Genomic DNA, 15,401 nt, shown 5'->3' with positions numbered 1-15,401 from the left:
AACCTAAGCAGCAAAAATAGGGTAAACCCCCTATTTCTTTTGAGAAACTCCTTGGTCATGGTGGTCAAGCGGGTGCATATGTACACATCACCACCAAAGCTCTCCACTCAAGGCTGGGTGAGCTTTTCTTTCCCTTTACCTGCACCACATAGAACCCATGAGCCAAAGCCCAGCAAGAAAACTCAATACTGCATGTATATAATATCAAATGATGATCATGATAATCATCCAGGACATGTAGTCCTAAAAAAATGAGTGACAGATGAGTGAGTCACTAATGTGGGTTCCGCACCCTTTACAAATAAGTAATCAAGTCACTAGCTTAAACATGATAAGTGACTGATGAGCGAGTCACCAATGTAAACCAAATGAGTGACCATGGAGTCACTAGTGTGGGTTCCATACCCTTAGCCAAGTGACGATGGAGTCACTTGTGCCATCTGGTCTTGGCTCTGAGTAACTAGTCATGGAACTAGGCAAGTGCTTTTAGTTTTCATCGAACTTGGGGTCAGTCTGGAATTAATGCTCATGATGAGTCATTCAATGCAGATGTCGATTAGATCTAATCTTTTATCGGCTCTGCGTTCATGACGCTTATGTTGCTCCTGACTCATAGGTCTGTAACATACGACCAGTGTTCATTACTGCTGTTGAACTTGCTAGTAAGTCACAGCTTCACAGACGGATCTGACACCATTGCCGATACTAACTAATAAGTCAGTGCCATTCGCAAGTAAGAAATATTTGCTAAGCATTTGATATGCAATCAATGTCCACATTTAAACACTCAACATGCCTTAATAATAACCATGCATGTCACATATGGGGTGTAGTTTTCTTACCTCTGGTTCGAGCGAGAAATAGTAAAAGAACGACCCTTGAGAATGTAATGACCCACTAATCTAGACTATTTGGACCATTAACGAAACTATACATAAAAAGTCTTACTAAAACACACATTTGCAAAAATACCATAATTTATTATAAACTTGTAGAAACAAAGGTTACTTTCATAAAAATAAGTAGGATATGGGTACCCATCGTCTTTAAAACAAAAACAACTTAAAGTAAAAAGGGTTACATAGAAAATGCGGAAAATACATTTGAAACCCTAATAAAAACATAAACAAGACTACATCCTCGAATCGAATAACGCTCGGCCCCCTTGACTCCATTCACCATCGATACACATCCCCTAAGCGTCACGAATCTTTCCGCCTCTAAAGCTTATTTCCTGCACATAAACAGAAAGGAGTGAGCCTAATGCCCAGCAAGGAAAATCTAACACATAGTCATACACATAAATTTCATAATGAACGTAAAGACATATCATAACACATAATACACTTATTATAATGGCCATTATTACTTGGGGTCCCATAGACTAAACAAGCTTATGCCCATGAGATTAGTGGGGTCCTACCAGCTAAATAGGCATATGCCCACAATCTTTTTGGGGTCTTGTTAGTCAAATAGGGCATAAGCCCAAGCCTACAACAAACACATGCATAACATATTCATAACATATTCATAACATATTCATAACATATCATAACATAACACATAAGATAACATAAACATAAACATATAGATTCTAGCCTATTTTCCTTACCAAAGTTACCGGGATATAATGGATTGAGTTGGGACTTTTGGAACACTCCTAAAACCATAAGAAAGAGTGAGTCTAAAGAAAGGAGATGAAATGAAAGAGATGGAAAGACTAAACCATTAAGAACTTGGATTCCCTAACCAAAATAAGAATGAGGTTAGGGGACTGAGTAGAAGGTTTTGAGAAAGGAAATAACATGAAATAAATGGAATAGAGTTTCGGGTTTACCTTAAAGATTTGCAAGATCAATCTAACCTCCACCGAAATACTATAGAACTCACTTCCCAAAGTGTTTGATAAGCTTATGATGTTTAAGCTTATAGTTTTTCCCAAACCAAGTGTTTACACTCTCACACTCACTTAACACTAGCAGCTTCTGAACTTAGAGAAAATGGTGAATAATGGTTGGGTACTAGGTCCTATTTATAGAGTTTGGGAATGAAAGTATCTTGATTTTACTTGAATAAAAATAATGGCTTTTTAGGTGAAAATCATTTGAATAATCCTTCAGCAGAGGCTGAAGACTCGTTCAGAAGATGCTGGACTTATGGAGGAGTTTGAATGGCTGAAAGGAAAAGAATTCAAAAACAATTGAACATATGCTGAAGGAGGCGATATATCGCCCCCTGTAGGCGATATATCGCCTGGGCCAGTATGCCCGAGGCGACCGTGCATCGTCTCGTGTTTTCCGTATCTATGTGCTGCGATATATCGCCCCCTGTAGCTGCGATATATCGGCATACACTGAATAATTAAACACGAAATTACACACTTTTAGCTAAGTTTGAATGGGGTAAACAGCCTTGACTAAGCCCTCAACGTATTCAAAGCTGCTGACTGACCTTAGGGAATTCAAACTTTACTCCTTATTAAATTAAATCCTCAAAAAAATACTTAATCCTTAATCACCATTCATAACATGTGCTTAAAATCCTATTGGTTGATGTCTAAACCTTATAATATAATAAATATAATCCTTAATATCAGTCACATTAATCAAACCTTAGGTTATACTTAATATTCTTTAAACTATAGATTAAACTTAGAAAATCTATAAGTACTACTATGAGTGTCCAAATAATTCCCGGTCTGAACCAAAAATCCATAGTGACAAAGATAATGCTATAAATACTATCATACTATTATCTATCTTAGCTAAGTAAAGTTCTTGGACTCTACAGAGAACGATTAACCTTTTGATTCCTTAGCGGTTACCTAGTCATAACTAATTATAACCTCCATTAATGAAAATCAACAATAAAAGGGTCTTGACCTAAACCCCACTCCCAGGACCCTGAATTGTACCCAAACGGTGAGTAGATTCGATCCCGAGCCTTAGGAATTCAAACCTCGAACCAAAAACCCTTAAAAATGCCCAAAATAGAAACTTGAAGAAGCAGGGTAGCACTGTAGTGCTACCCCCTAGCGCCCCAGCGCCCAAGACAGATTGAAACCCTCCTGAGTAGCGTTGTAGCGCCACTTGTGGGCGCTACAGCGCTACACCCAGCTAGAATGGCCCTGAAACTTTCCCCCTTCGACTCCACCATTTCCAACCTGAAACAAACGCTTCCAAACCTCATTTAAGTCCTAGATGAATCCAAAAACCATCTACATATGTCCTAGGAATCACAACCCAAGAACCCTAGCCAAAAACTCCCATCAATTCCCTTTAACCAATCTAGAAAACCAAGCTGAAAACCAAACCAAAAACAGAGCAAAGCTAGAGTTTTAATGGCTAGAACCTTACCTCAAGCTCAGTTTAGGATCCTCTTCAATGGTGGAACACAATCCTAAGCCCTCAAGATCCACTTCCCTAGCTTGAATCCTCAAATGAAGCTCAAAAATCCAAAGAAAAATGAAGAAGAAAAGAATGTACGGGAGGGAACCTTGATACTCTATTTTGGCTAACCTTCCACAGCCTTCAATGGCTTAAACATATCCTAGGGTTAAAATACTAAATTGTCCCTAGGTCATTTAAAGTTTTCTAAAGGCTCCAAAGGGTAAAACCGCCATTTCTCGCCTATTTCGTTAATCATAATTAACACCCTCCAATCCTCGTTATTCTCAAAATTCTCAAATACCAATAATTCATATCTCGTCACCCTTTAATTCCCGGCAACACTCTAATCACCAAAATACCCTGAGACTCACTCCGAGCCCCGAACTTAATCCCGTTATAACCAAACGGCTAACTTGCACTCAAAGATCGTCTCATGCCGAATGGCTCGAACAAATCCACATTATATTGTGGCCTCATCAATAATTCACCAACATGCATGAAAATACACAATTACACCCTCAACAAGCCAAATTACCAAAATGCCCCTATGATGAAATGTGGACCCACATGCATGCATTTAACATCATATTATAATATAATTCACATAACCATGCACATAATCATTTAATGGCATAATAAATCAATTATGGCCCTCCCGGCCTACTAATCCAACCATTTAACTGCATTAGGGATTTCGGGGCATTACAACTATTCCCTCCTTACAGAAATTTCATCCTCGAAATTTACCTGAATAGCTCGGGATGCTGACTCCAGCTCCTAGGTCACTTGCTCGACCTTGCTGTTCCTCCATAATACCTTAACCAAAGGTATCATCTTATTCTTGAGGACCTTGTCCTTTCTGTCAAGTATCTAGACTGGCTGTTACTCATAGGAGAGATCTGCCTCAAGCTTCAGATCTTCATAGCTCAAAACATGAGTCACATCAGATACATACCTCCGAAGTGCTGAAACATGAAACACGTTATGCACGACTGACAATGCCAGAGGTAAGGCCAACCTGTAAGCCACCTGACCAATCATTTCCAGGATCTCAAATGGACCTACAAATCTAGGGCTCAACTTTCCCTTCTTCCCAAATCTCCTCACCCATTTCCATGGCGAGACTCTACGGAAAACATAGTCTCCCACTTGGAACTCCACTTTCCTACGCTTGAGATCTGCATAACTTTTCTGTCTACTTTGAGAAGTGAGCATTCAAGCTCAAATCTTCTCAATGGCCTCACTGGTCCTTTGAACTGCCTCAGGACCTAAGTATCTCATTTCACCTGTCTCATCCCAATGGATGGGAGATCTGTACTTCCTACCACACAACATCTTATAAGGTGCAACCCCAATGGTAGCCTGATAACTGTTGTTGTAGGAAAATTCATTCAAAGGTAGATATTTACTCCAGGATCGACCAAAGTCCAGTACACATGCTCGCAGCATGTCTTCCAATATTTGGATTGCCCTCTCAGATTGTCCATCTGTCTGAGGATGATAAGAAACTACTAAACTTCAACTGTGTTCCCATGGCCTTCTGTAAACTCACCCAAAACTTGGAAGTAAAAGTGGGGTCTCCATCTGACACGATCGACCTCGGTGCTCTATGAAGGCGCACAATCTCTCTCACATAGAGATCTGCATAATGGTCAATTGTATATGTAGTCCTCACTGGCAAGAAGTGAGCTGACTTGGTATAACAATCCACAATAACCCAAATAGAATCATGTTGACCAACAGTCCTGGGTAACCCCACCATGAAATCCATCCTGATGTCCTCCCATTTCCACTCTGGGATATCCAGAGGCTGCAATAACCCTGCCGGCCTCTGATGCTCCGCCTTGACCTGTTGACATGTCAAGCACTTAGCCACATATTCTACTACATCCATCTTCATCCCCGTCCACCAATACTGTGATCTTACATCTTGATACATCTTCATGGTGCCTGGATGCAAAGAGTAAGGAGTAGTATGAGATTCATCCAGAATCTCTCGCCTCAATGCAGTGTCTAACGAAACACATATCCGGCCCTTCTATCTCAGGAAGCCCAAATCAGACACTGTATAATCTCTGGATACTCTAGCCAAAACATCCTCTCTGATCTTGATCAGTTGTGGATCACCCAACTGACCCTCCTTTATTCTCTCCAACAGTGTAGACTGTAGCGTAATATTGGCCAACTGGCCCACCAGCAACTCTACACCAGCTCTGGTCATATCATCTGCTAACTCTCTGACTATCATCATTATCAAAATTGAGATTAGTTAGAACAGCTCCGACCACACTAGCCATTTGATAAAATTAGCTATTTTAGTTAATGATATGACACTTTTTTTAGCTTTTTCATACTCCAACCATAACCCCATCATCCTAGATATTATAACAATTTGTTTTTGGACTAGCCAAATTAATGACATATTATTTTAATAATAAAAATTAGTGTAACGTCTGTATTTATCCAATAAAATCACATAATAATTCAAGCGTTGAAAAATAATAATAAATGTTGCCCATTTTATTATAAATAATGCAATAGGGTACCCAGTCAAAAGAAAACATACTTTAGAATCTTTAATGCATAAAATAATGTAAAATAAAGCAACATTATTAATCTTTTATTTAAAACAAATAAAAACTAGTAAAAATTGTGTGCTCCCTTTGACCACCATCAACTATATGATCCTCACTAGTACACACACTACTGGTTGGAATCAACTTGCACTCATCATTCTAACGTTCTACTTGGCTTTATCTGCACATATAAAACATAAGGAGTAAGCTTCTAAGCCCAGTAAGAAAATACATACAAACACATAAGCATAACAATCACATAATTCCTAGCTAAAAACTTACTTTACAAGTCTTATATCACATACATATGCCTATTAAACATAGTCATACAAAATCATATATAAACCTTACTAATATCGTAGCTTAATCCAAAAGTGAACGTAGGAAAGACTAAGGATATCCTTAAATACATAATAACGAAACAGACAATTTATGATGGTAGAGATAACTGTAATAGGCAAATCAGAGTCATATTACCTCACGTACAAATCCCTCATGTCCCTGCAACGTTATCCATACATATTCCATACATACATATTCTATTATAAATATCTACCTAATTTCCTAGGTACATAATAACGAAATAGACAGTTTATGAGGGTAAAGATAACAGTAATAGGCAAACCAGAGCCACATTACCTCACGTACAAATCCCTCATGTTCCTGCAATGTTAGCCATACATATCACACATACATATTCTAACATAAATATCTACCTAATTTCCTTACCTTGAAAATGGAGATAAGAGAGTGATTGTGCTAAATTCCTTAGAACCACACGCCCAAAGTGCCCTTTAAATCATAAAATTTACATAAACTAGCATTAGAGTCTAAACTATCATATATCTTAAATCGAACTTTACACCTTAATAATCATACCACAACTTTGTGAATCAATACTCTAGTCCAGACTATGAATGAAACTTGAAATCTTGAGGAATTATTCTATCTCCCAAATGCCTTAGAATTTCGGCCATTAGAAGCCTTGGGGTTTCAATGAAGAAAAATGTTTAGCAAGGATATAGTGTTTTGGTTTTTGGTAGAGAATGGAACAAGAGCTAGGGTTCAAAATATGATGAAGGCTCCAGGTGTAGTGTATCTTGGCCAAGAAGAATAAAAGATGAAGATAGAAGAAAGTGTCTAGGAACTTAGGCTTGTTCGAAAATTGTGAGTAAAATGAACGGCTTTAAAGACCTCTTTATAGTCTCCAATCTTAATCTCCTTCCTAGTTTCTCTCCCACCATCTCAACCTACTTTAAAATTTCAAACTTTTCCTCCAACCTCTTCCCTTCTCCTATGTTTTGGCCAGCCCTAGTCTTGTGGTAACCAAATCCCCGCATTTTCTCCCTTAATGCCACACACCCAAGCTTGTTATTCAAAACTAAGTCAAGATCTCTCCTAGTTGTTTGTTTCTAGCCTACACGCTACCTATGCATATTATCCCTCAAATTTAAATATTTAAAATCAATTGAAGTCTTTCCTCCATAATCCTACATGCTATAATCTAGGAATTAAAATCAAGTTGCTCCAACTTAGCTTAAATCTCTCAAAAGTGTACTTCTTAGAAATCTCGTAACTTTAGACCTATCTGTAATAAAATAAACATTACTGAATTTGTAATAGTCCAATTTGAACAATCTTGGTACCGTTGGAAAGCTAATTCAATTATCTACAACTTTTTAGAAATATAAGTTTTCCAAAATCGTAATATAACTGGGTGAAAACTGGGTCTCACGTTACAGTACCTTAGAGTTATGACAATTTCATTTAATTATCTAATTCTTCTAACTTCCACAAATATCTTAACCAACAAATTTAAATACTAAAATAATGTCTTCCAATATGTGTGACATATCTACTTATACTTATATTATCTTAAATAATAAACTCTTATTCTAACAAATAAACTCCAAACTTATCATGTGCTTTAAATTAATACCAAAATTAATCATAACCTATAAAATTACCATACTTAAGCAACCATCTCATATCCATATTCCAAGTAGCGAAACACATAAATAATTTCTAGGAAAATAGAATAATAACTTGGCTACTACAATTAGTAAGGAGGGAACATAAAATCAATGTTGGAACCATTTATATTCTCTATAAATACAAGATAGTAAAATAATTATGTAAATTATTAAAATAATAAATTCTTTCTATAATAGAGAGCATGGTTGGAAGAAGTTCAAAAAAAAGACTCGCTATAGTAGCTTTTTAGCAATTTTGGCTAAACTTTAATTAGTAATGGGTTAATGTGGTTGGAGATGCTCTTACTTCGCAAAATTGTTTAAGTTGATCTACATCAAAAATTCAATTAACCAGGAAACCTGGATAAATCAAATTCTAGGGAGAACTAGAAAAAAAAAACGTTGTCCTCTGGCGGCACCCACAGGAAGTCTAAGTTACATACACCATCCTCTATCCCCCGGCGTCCAAGAAAATGAAGTATAAGAAATAGAGAGTCTAAACACAACTTTTATTAGTTAAAGACATTCTTTGGCTTTGCTCCTGAGGAAACAGAGAAGTGTCTTACCTGGGGACATTGTGGGATACTTAGTCTACTTTTGGCTAATGTCTGCTTGGACGAACTTGATCGTTGGATGGAAGTAAAAAATTAAGATTTCTTTCTTAGGTTATTGGTTTAGTAACTCAAGTACATGGACAATCTGATTTCTCCCATAGGTTTGCTCGACTAATTTGTTAGTTATTATGGGAGTTTCCTCTGTTGGCCAAGACATATAAATAGAAGCTCATTTTATTCAGTTGGGGTATCATAAATTTAGAGAGTAATTTGTGAAGATTGGTTTTACCATTTGGCTTCGAGAATGTTTTCTATGGTGAAAGAAAACTTTATACTTGGAACAAGATTCTATTGTCATCACTTTGAACTGATTTTTTTGGAAAATTGAATAAAGAATTCCAACAATTGGAGAGATTGTTCAACTGTGGATGTTGGCTCATTATTTGGGTTGAACCACGTAATTAGTTTTTGTATTTTCTATTATATTTTGCTGATTTTTTGTTCTAACATGCAAATAATTTCTTGTTTCATCTTGCATTAACTTTTCTTTATTTGACATTCTTGACGGTGCTATGTCAAACCATACTTTCGTCCTCCCAAGAATTATGTTATTCGGAACAGTCCGGAATGGGAAATGGGGTAGGGTAATACTTCATGGTCAAAATTTATACAAACAAGTGGACTAGATAAGAGTCAAAAGATGGATTATGTGCATTATGAGGGTCACATTTGTTGACAAATTGGCTCAAGCTCAAGGCTCAAGACACCTAGCTTGCACCTAAAGTCAAAAGTTGGGTGGTTAAGTGGTAACTTGAGACTTTTGTGTCTCTTCATTAGAGCACATGGGGATAGAGAAAGCCTTTTCCCTTCTATAAATAAGAATGAGCTCTTTGAAGAAGAGCAATCGGTTATAGAGGGAGAATCAGAGAGAAAAGACTTAGTTGAGAGTGAGAGCATTTGTTGAGAGAAATACTTTGTGAGTGAGAGTATTTGGGAAACACTCTGGGGAACACCTCAGAGATATTATCGGTGAAGAAATATGTATCTGTATTCTATATATTTTCTACTTAGTTCAAAAATATTTGCTGCCTCTTGTAGATGTAGGAAAATTACAAAACACCATAATTATGTGTGTTTTATTTTTACCTATTTGATATATTCCAATACCACTATTTATTGCTTCTGTGCACAACAAATTGGTATCAAATTGAAGCTCTCAATGAGATGAATCCAACGCAGCAAGAATCGCTCAAATCAAAGGTCGAACGCACTGCCAGTAACTGAGTCCACTCACCGAGTTGGGCTGAGTCAGCTCACTAAGTTCAGCCACCAAGCCGTTGACCGAGCCATTTGACAGAGTCACGAAGTTGTTGACCGAGTCATTGACCATGCCGCTTCATCAATTTGACTGGGTCGTTAGCCGTTTACTTTCGTTGACTATTGACCAAGTCGTTGACCGTTGACCAACGAGTCAACTCGGTCAAAAGTGAATTTTGGCCCGAGTTAGTCCATTTTTTCACTCGCTTCCAACCAAATGAGACCTATTCCTAGCTAATTGGACTGTTTTGGATTCAACCGCGAACTCTGTTTTTTCAATTAATGTATAATTTTTTTTTGGAAAACCCCTATTTTAAGTTATAAGTGCCAAATTATGTTATCTGTTTGTACTAATGGCTAACATCGGAGAGACCGACGAAGGTGCACAACTTGAGGGTTGAAGTTCTTTAGATGAACAACGTGATATTAAAAGTTATGGTGAAACAAGTGGTTCCATTTGAATAACCATGTTATCCAATGCGAAGTTTGAGGTAGAGAAATTCGACAGCACAAATAAACTTTGGTATGTGGCAATGCGAAGTGTTAGATCTATTGTTCAGAGAATCATCTAATATTGCCTTGCAGACTAGGCCAGAAGATTATTCCAATGAAGACTGGAATTATTCCAATCGACAAGCTTGTGGCACAATATGATTTTGTTTGAGAAAATATTACAAGTACTTTGTCATAAAAGAGAATGTAGCCAAAGTTCTCTAGAAGAAGCTCGAGGACAAGTACATGACAAAAAGTGTAGAGAACCGAATCTACCTGAAGAATAAGCTTTTCCATTTTCAGTATCCCTATGATTGAGAACTTAGATAATTTCAATAAAATTATGGTTGATCTACAAAATATAGATGCTGAAATTATTGATGAAGATAAAGCTTTGCTAATCATTTAACCACAACTCTATTATATGTAAAAGATGAGGTTAAATTCATAGATGTTTATAATGCTTTGGTGAATAATAAGTACCGGAAGAAGGATCAGTCGACTTACGAATGTCAGGTACATTCCAAATCTAAAGAAAAACCTTATTTTTTTAGGTGTTTTTTATTTTGATGGTTATGAGGTAACATTGGAAAATGGAGTCTTGAAAGTTGTACGAGGTGCATTTGTAGCGATGAAGGGAACATGAAAGGCAAATTTATACTTCTTGGACGGGAGTACAGTTATAGGAAGAGCAGTTGTCTCTATCAATTCTGAAGAGAATACATATGATTCTTCCCACCTTTAGCATATGTGCTTAGGGAATGTCAAAGAGAAGGTTTTGCAAGGCCTAATGAAGCAAGGTCTACTTAAAGGTTCCAAGACTGGAAAGTTTGATTTCTGCAAGCATTGTGTACTGGGAAAACAAACAAGAGTCAATTTCAACACTGCTATTCATTGCACTAAGGGAGAACTGGTTTACATTCACACGGATGTCTGGGGACCTTCCAAGAATGCTTCACTGGGAGGTAAACACTGGCTTGTAACTTTTATTGATGATTTCTCTAGATATGCCTGGGTATACACCATGAGTCACAAAGATGAAGTTCTGGATATCTTTCTTACATGGAAGAAAATGATTGAGAATCAGAAAGGTAGGAAGATCAAGAGAATCAGATTAGACAATGGTGGCGAGTACAAATTAGATCCTTTCTTAGAAGTTTGTCAGAATGAAAGGATAATCAGACACTTTTCAGTATCGTGAATGCCACAGCAAAATGATGTTGCAGAATGAATGAATCGTACTTTGGTTGATAAAGTTCAATGTATGTTTTCTCAATCCAAATTGAGCAAGGCATTTTGGGTCGAGGCTTTTTCATATGCAACCCATATCGTCAACCGACTCCCTGCTACTGCAATAGATGGGAAAACTCCTAAAGAGGTATGGTATGGACAACCTACTTCTGATTATGATTCATTATGAATATTTTGATAACCTGCATATTTTCATGTTACTAAATCCAAACTGGACCCTAGAGCAAAGAAAGTTGTGTTCTTGGGTTTTAATGGAGGAGTTAAAGGATTTCGTCTTTGGTGTGGTGAATCCAAGAGGATCGTCTTAAGCCGAGATGTCACATTTGATGAGTCTGTTATGATGAGATAGAAAACTTCAGAGAAAGAGAATGAGAATCTGAATGCTCTTTCTAAGGTGGAGCTTAAGATACCAGAAAATATTGAAAAATTTGTTCTGATTACCGATCGTGGTGAAGATGAAAGTGAAGATCCAGAAGGAGATATCAGTTGAGGTGAGGTTCCCTCACCATCATCATTGATCAATCAGCAACCAAAATCTATTGCTGCATCTCGAACGATAAGGGAGATTAGAAAGCCTGCCATATACATAGACATGGTAGCATTCGCACTTCCAGTAATTGATGATGATGTCCCATGCACATACAGAGAAGTTGTTCAGAGAGTTGACAGTAAGCAGTGGAAGATGGCAATGGATGAAGAGATAAAGTCTCTACATAAGAATTAGACTTGGAAGTCGGTTCAACTTCCCAAAGGAAAGAAAGCTATTGACTGCAAGTGGGTCTATGCTAAAAAGGAAGGGGTTCCTGGTAAAGACAACATCTGGTACAAAGCCAGACTGGTAGCAAAAGGTTATGCTAAAAAAGAACAAATATACTACAATGAGGTATTCTCACTTATTGTTAAGCATTCATCTATTCGAATATTGTTGGCTTTGGTAGCACAATTTAATCTCGAGTTAGCTCAACTCGATGTCAAGACAACTTTTCTCCATGGTACTTTGAACGAAGAGATCTACATGTCTCAATCAGATGGCTTCAAAGTTCCAAAATGAGAGAATTGGGCTTGGAAGCTTAGAAAGTCACTGTATGGTTTAAAGCAATCACCACGACAATGGTATAAGTGCTTTGATAGCTTCATCAGAGAGCAGAAGTACACCCGTAGCCAGTTTGATCATTGTGTGTACTTTTGGAAACTCCAAAATGGTAATTTCATTTATTTTCTCTTATATGCTGATGATATGTTAATTTCATCTGAGGGCAAGGTGGACATCGACAGAATGAAGGCCCAGTTGAGTTCATAATTTGAAATGAAAGATCTTGGAGAAGCTAAGAAAATTCTTGGGATAGAGATCACAAGAGATAGAGTTGCAAGCACGGTCTGTCTGGCACAGACTCAGTAACTGAAAAAAAAAAATTACTTCGAATGTTTGATATCGATGAGAAGATCAAACCAATAAGTACACCACTTGCTCCTCATTTTTAGTTTAGTGCATTTATGTCACCTAGCACCGCCGATAAAAAGAAGTAAATTGAGAGCGTTCCGTATACAAATGTCGTTGGTGCCCCGATGTATACCATGGTGTGTACCAGACCTAATATTTCACATGTCGTTAGTATGGTGAGCTGATACATGCACAATCCTAGTAAAGGACACTGGCAAGCAGTGAAGTGGATTCTACGGTACATCCATGGTACTATGGATATTGGTTTGAAATTTGAGAGAAATAAGACTAATGGTAAACACCTAGTTGGATATGTGGATTCAAACTATGGTGGAGATCTTGATAAGCGTCGATCTACTACTGGTTATGTGTTCAAAATTTTAGGAGGACCAGTTTGCTGGAGATCAACATTGCAGTCAACTGTTGCTTTGTCCATTACAGAGGCAGAGTATATGGTTGTAACAAAAGCATTCAAAGAAGTTATCTGACTTCTCGGGTTGACAAAGGATTTGGGTATTGTTCATAAGAATGTGGAGGCTTTCTACGATAGCCTTAGTCCATCATGGTCGCACCAAGCACATCGATGTGAGATTTCATTTTGTTCGAGAAATCGTCGATGAAGGGAATGTTATACTCTACAGATATGCTTACAAAGGTAGTTACAGGGATCATGTTTCAACACTATTTTAACTTGATCTACATCTCTCGAGCTTAAAGCAGTGAGGGCACATTCAGAGGCAGCACTATGAACTTTTTGCTAAGGTGGAGATTGTTGAAAAATTGGCTCAAGCTCAAGGCTCAACACCTAGCTTGCACCTAAATTCAAAATTTGGATGGTTAGGTGGTAACTTGATTTTGTGTCTCTTCTTCATTAAAGCACATTGGGGGGGAGAGAGATAGCCTTTTCCATTCTATAAATAATAAGGAGCTCTTTGAAGAAGAGAAATTGGTTGGAGAAGGAGAATTAGAGTGAAAAAGCTTAGTTGAGAGTGAGAGCATTTGTTGAGAGAAATACCCTGTGAGTGAGAGTATTTGGGAAACACTTTTGAGGAACACCTGAGATATATTATGGGTGAGGAAATTTGTATCTGTATTTTGTATATTTTCTACCCTGTTCAATAGTATCTACTGCCTCCCATGGACATAGGCAAATTGTCGAACAACTTGATTCTGTGTGTTTTATTTTTACCGATTTGATATATTCCTATGCCGCTATTTATTTCTTCCATGCACAACAACATTTTGATCGGTGTTTGAGGGCCTGTAGTAGATGTAGCTTCCTTGAGAAATTACTTGATTGAGTTCTGTGGTCAGAAATATATGGTCAAGCTTGATAATGAATACCTCGCTATTGAAGACATAACAAAGGGTATAATGTTTCTAGATCGACCATGTATTATGTCGTAGGGTTGTTTACCCAACTCTTAGATACACTGCTATAGGTTGGAAGATCATCAGTGAGAAAGGTGTAGGAACTCTTTTATCCATTACAACAAGTTTGAAACAATGCATCAAGCAGTTTAAAAAGTTAAATTTTGTGAAGGGCAACCGAGATCGAGATGCGCAACCTTGTTTCCAGATGTTTCATGCCACCCAGGCTCGTACAAGTGCACAAATAAACAAGTTTTTTTGTCAACAATGGTAGAGTGGTATAGATATGCAAATATCTGAAAGAAAATTGTGAACTTTTGCTTCTACATTATTAGGGGTTCACTTGCTAAGCTATATGCAGCAAAATACAAGCTAAGATCCAGAGCAAAGGTTTACAAGATTTGTGCACAGTATCTAAGTCGTCCTCTGAAGGAGAAGAAGGATCAATCACCCGAGTATCATAATTTGTTGCGGATGGTTCTTGTTGAGTCTCAATTAATGGGGTCTAGTATACTAGGATGTCACTTGTACCGAAAATCGATTACAGCCCCTTTCCAAGTTATTGGAGACCTGGCCATGAGATTATTTTGCTTGAGGACTACATTTCAATGCTTGTTTGGAACTACGTACAAAAGAAAAACTATAATGTTGGATTAGCTTTCTTTGGCAAGAAGTGGTGATAGCAGAGGAGATACAAATGGTTGTGGGCTCCAAACAAGACGGTGAAAAGATGGAAAACGAGAAATTTTAATTGCTATATCGGTATCACTTGTTGAATTTTCTTTTATTCATTGATTGAATTCTTAGTAGTTCTTTATTATAATGCAACATACAGGCTTTATAGATACCGAACAATGCAAGTTGATAGGTGAAACATGTACGGAAATAATTTATTCTTTCTCATCATTGCTCAACTAACAAGTAACAAATAGATAACAAAAGAAAATTTGTTTAAATAAAAGATACATCACTGCTAAAAATTGTTCTTTGTTGGAGCACTTAGTTTGCCCAAATTGCACATCAATTGCCCCGATCCT

The 15,401-nt window shown here is 37.3% G+C and overlaps 1 pseudogene; it reads left to right on the top strand.

Annotated features, from left to right (window-relative positions):
* The first annotated feature begins 8,223 nt into the window (after nucleotides 1–8,223).
* On the top strand, nucleotides 8,224–15,044 carry LOC133814063 (nuclear intron maturase 2, mitochondrial-like; annotated as a pseudogene).
* The last annotated feature ends 357 nt before the right edge of the window (nucleotides 15,045–15,401 follow it).

The sequence above is a fragment of the Humulus lupulus genome, chromosome 2, assembly GCF_963169125.1.
Source record: "Humulus lupulus chromosome 2, drHumLupu1.1, whole genome shotgun sequence".
In the NCBI taxonomy this organism is placed as follows: Eukaryota; Viridiplantae; Streptophyta; class Magnoliopsida; order Rosales; family Cannabaceae; genus Humulus; species Humulus lupulus.
The sequence above is the reverse complement of the archived record's forward strand: the minus strand, read 5'-3'. Positions and strand labels throughout refer to the sequence as shown.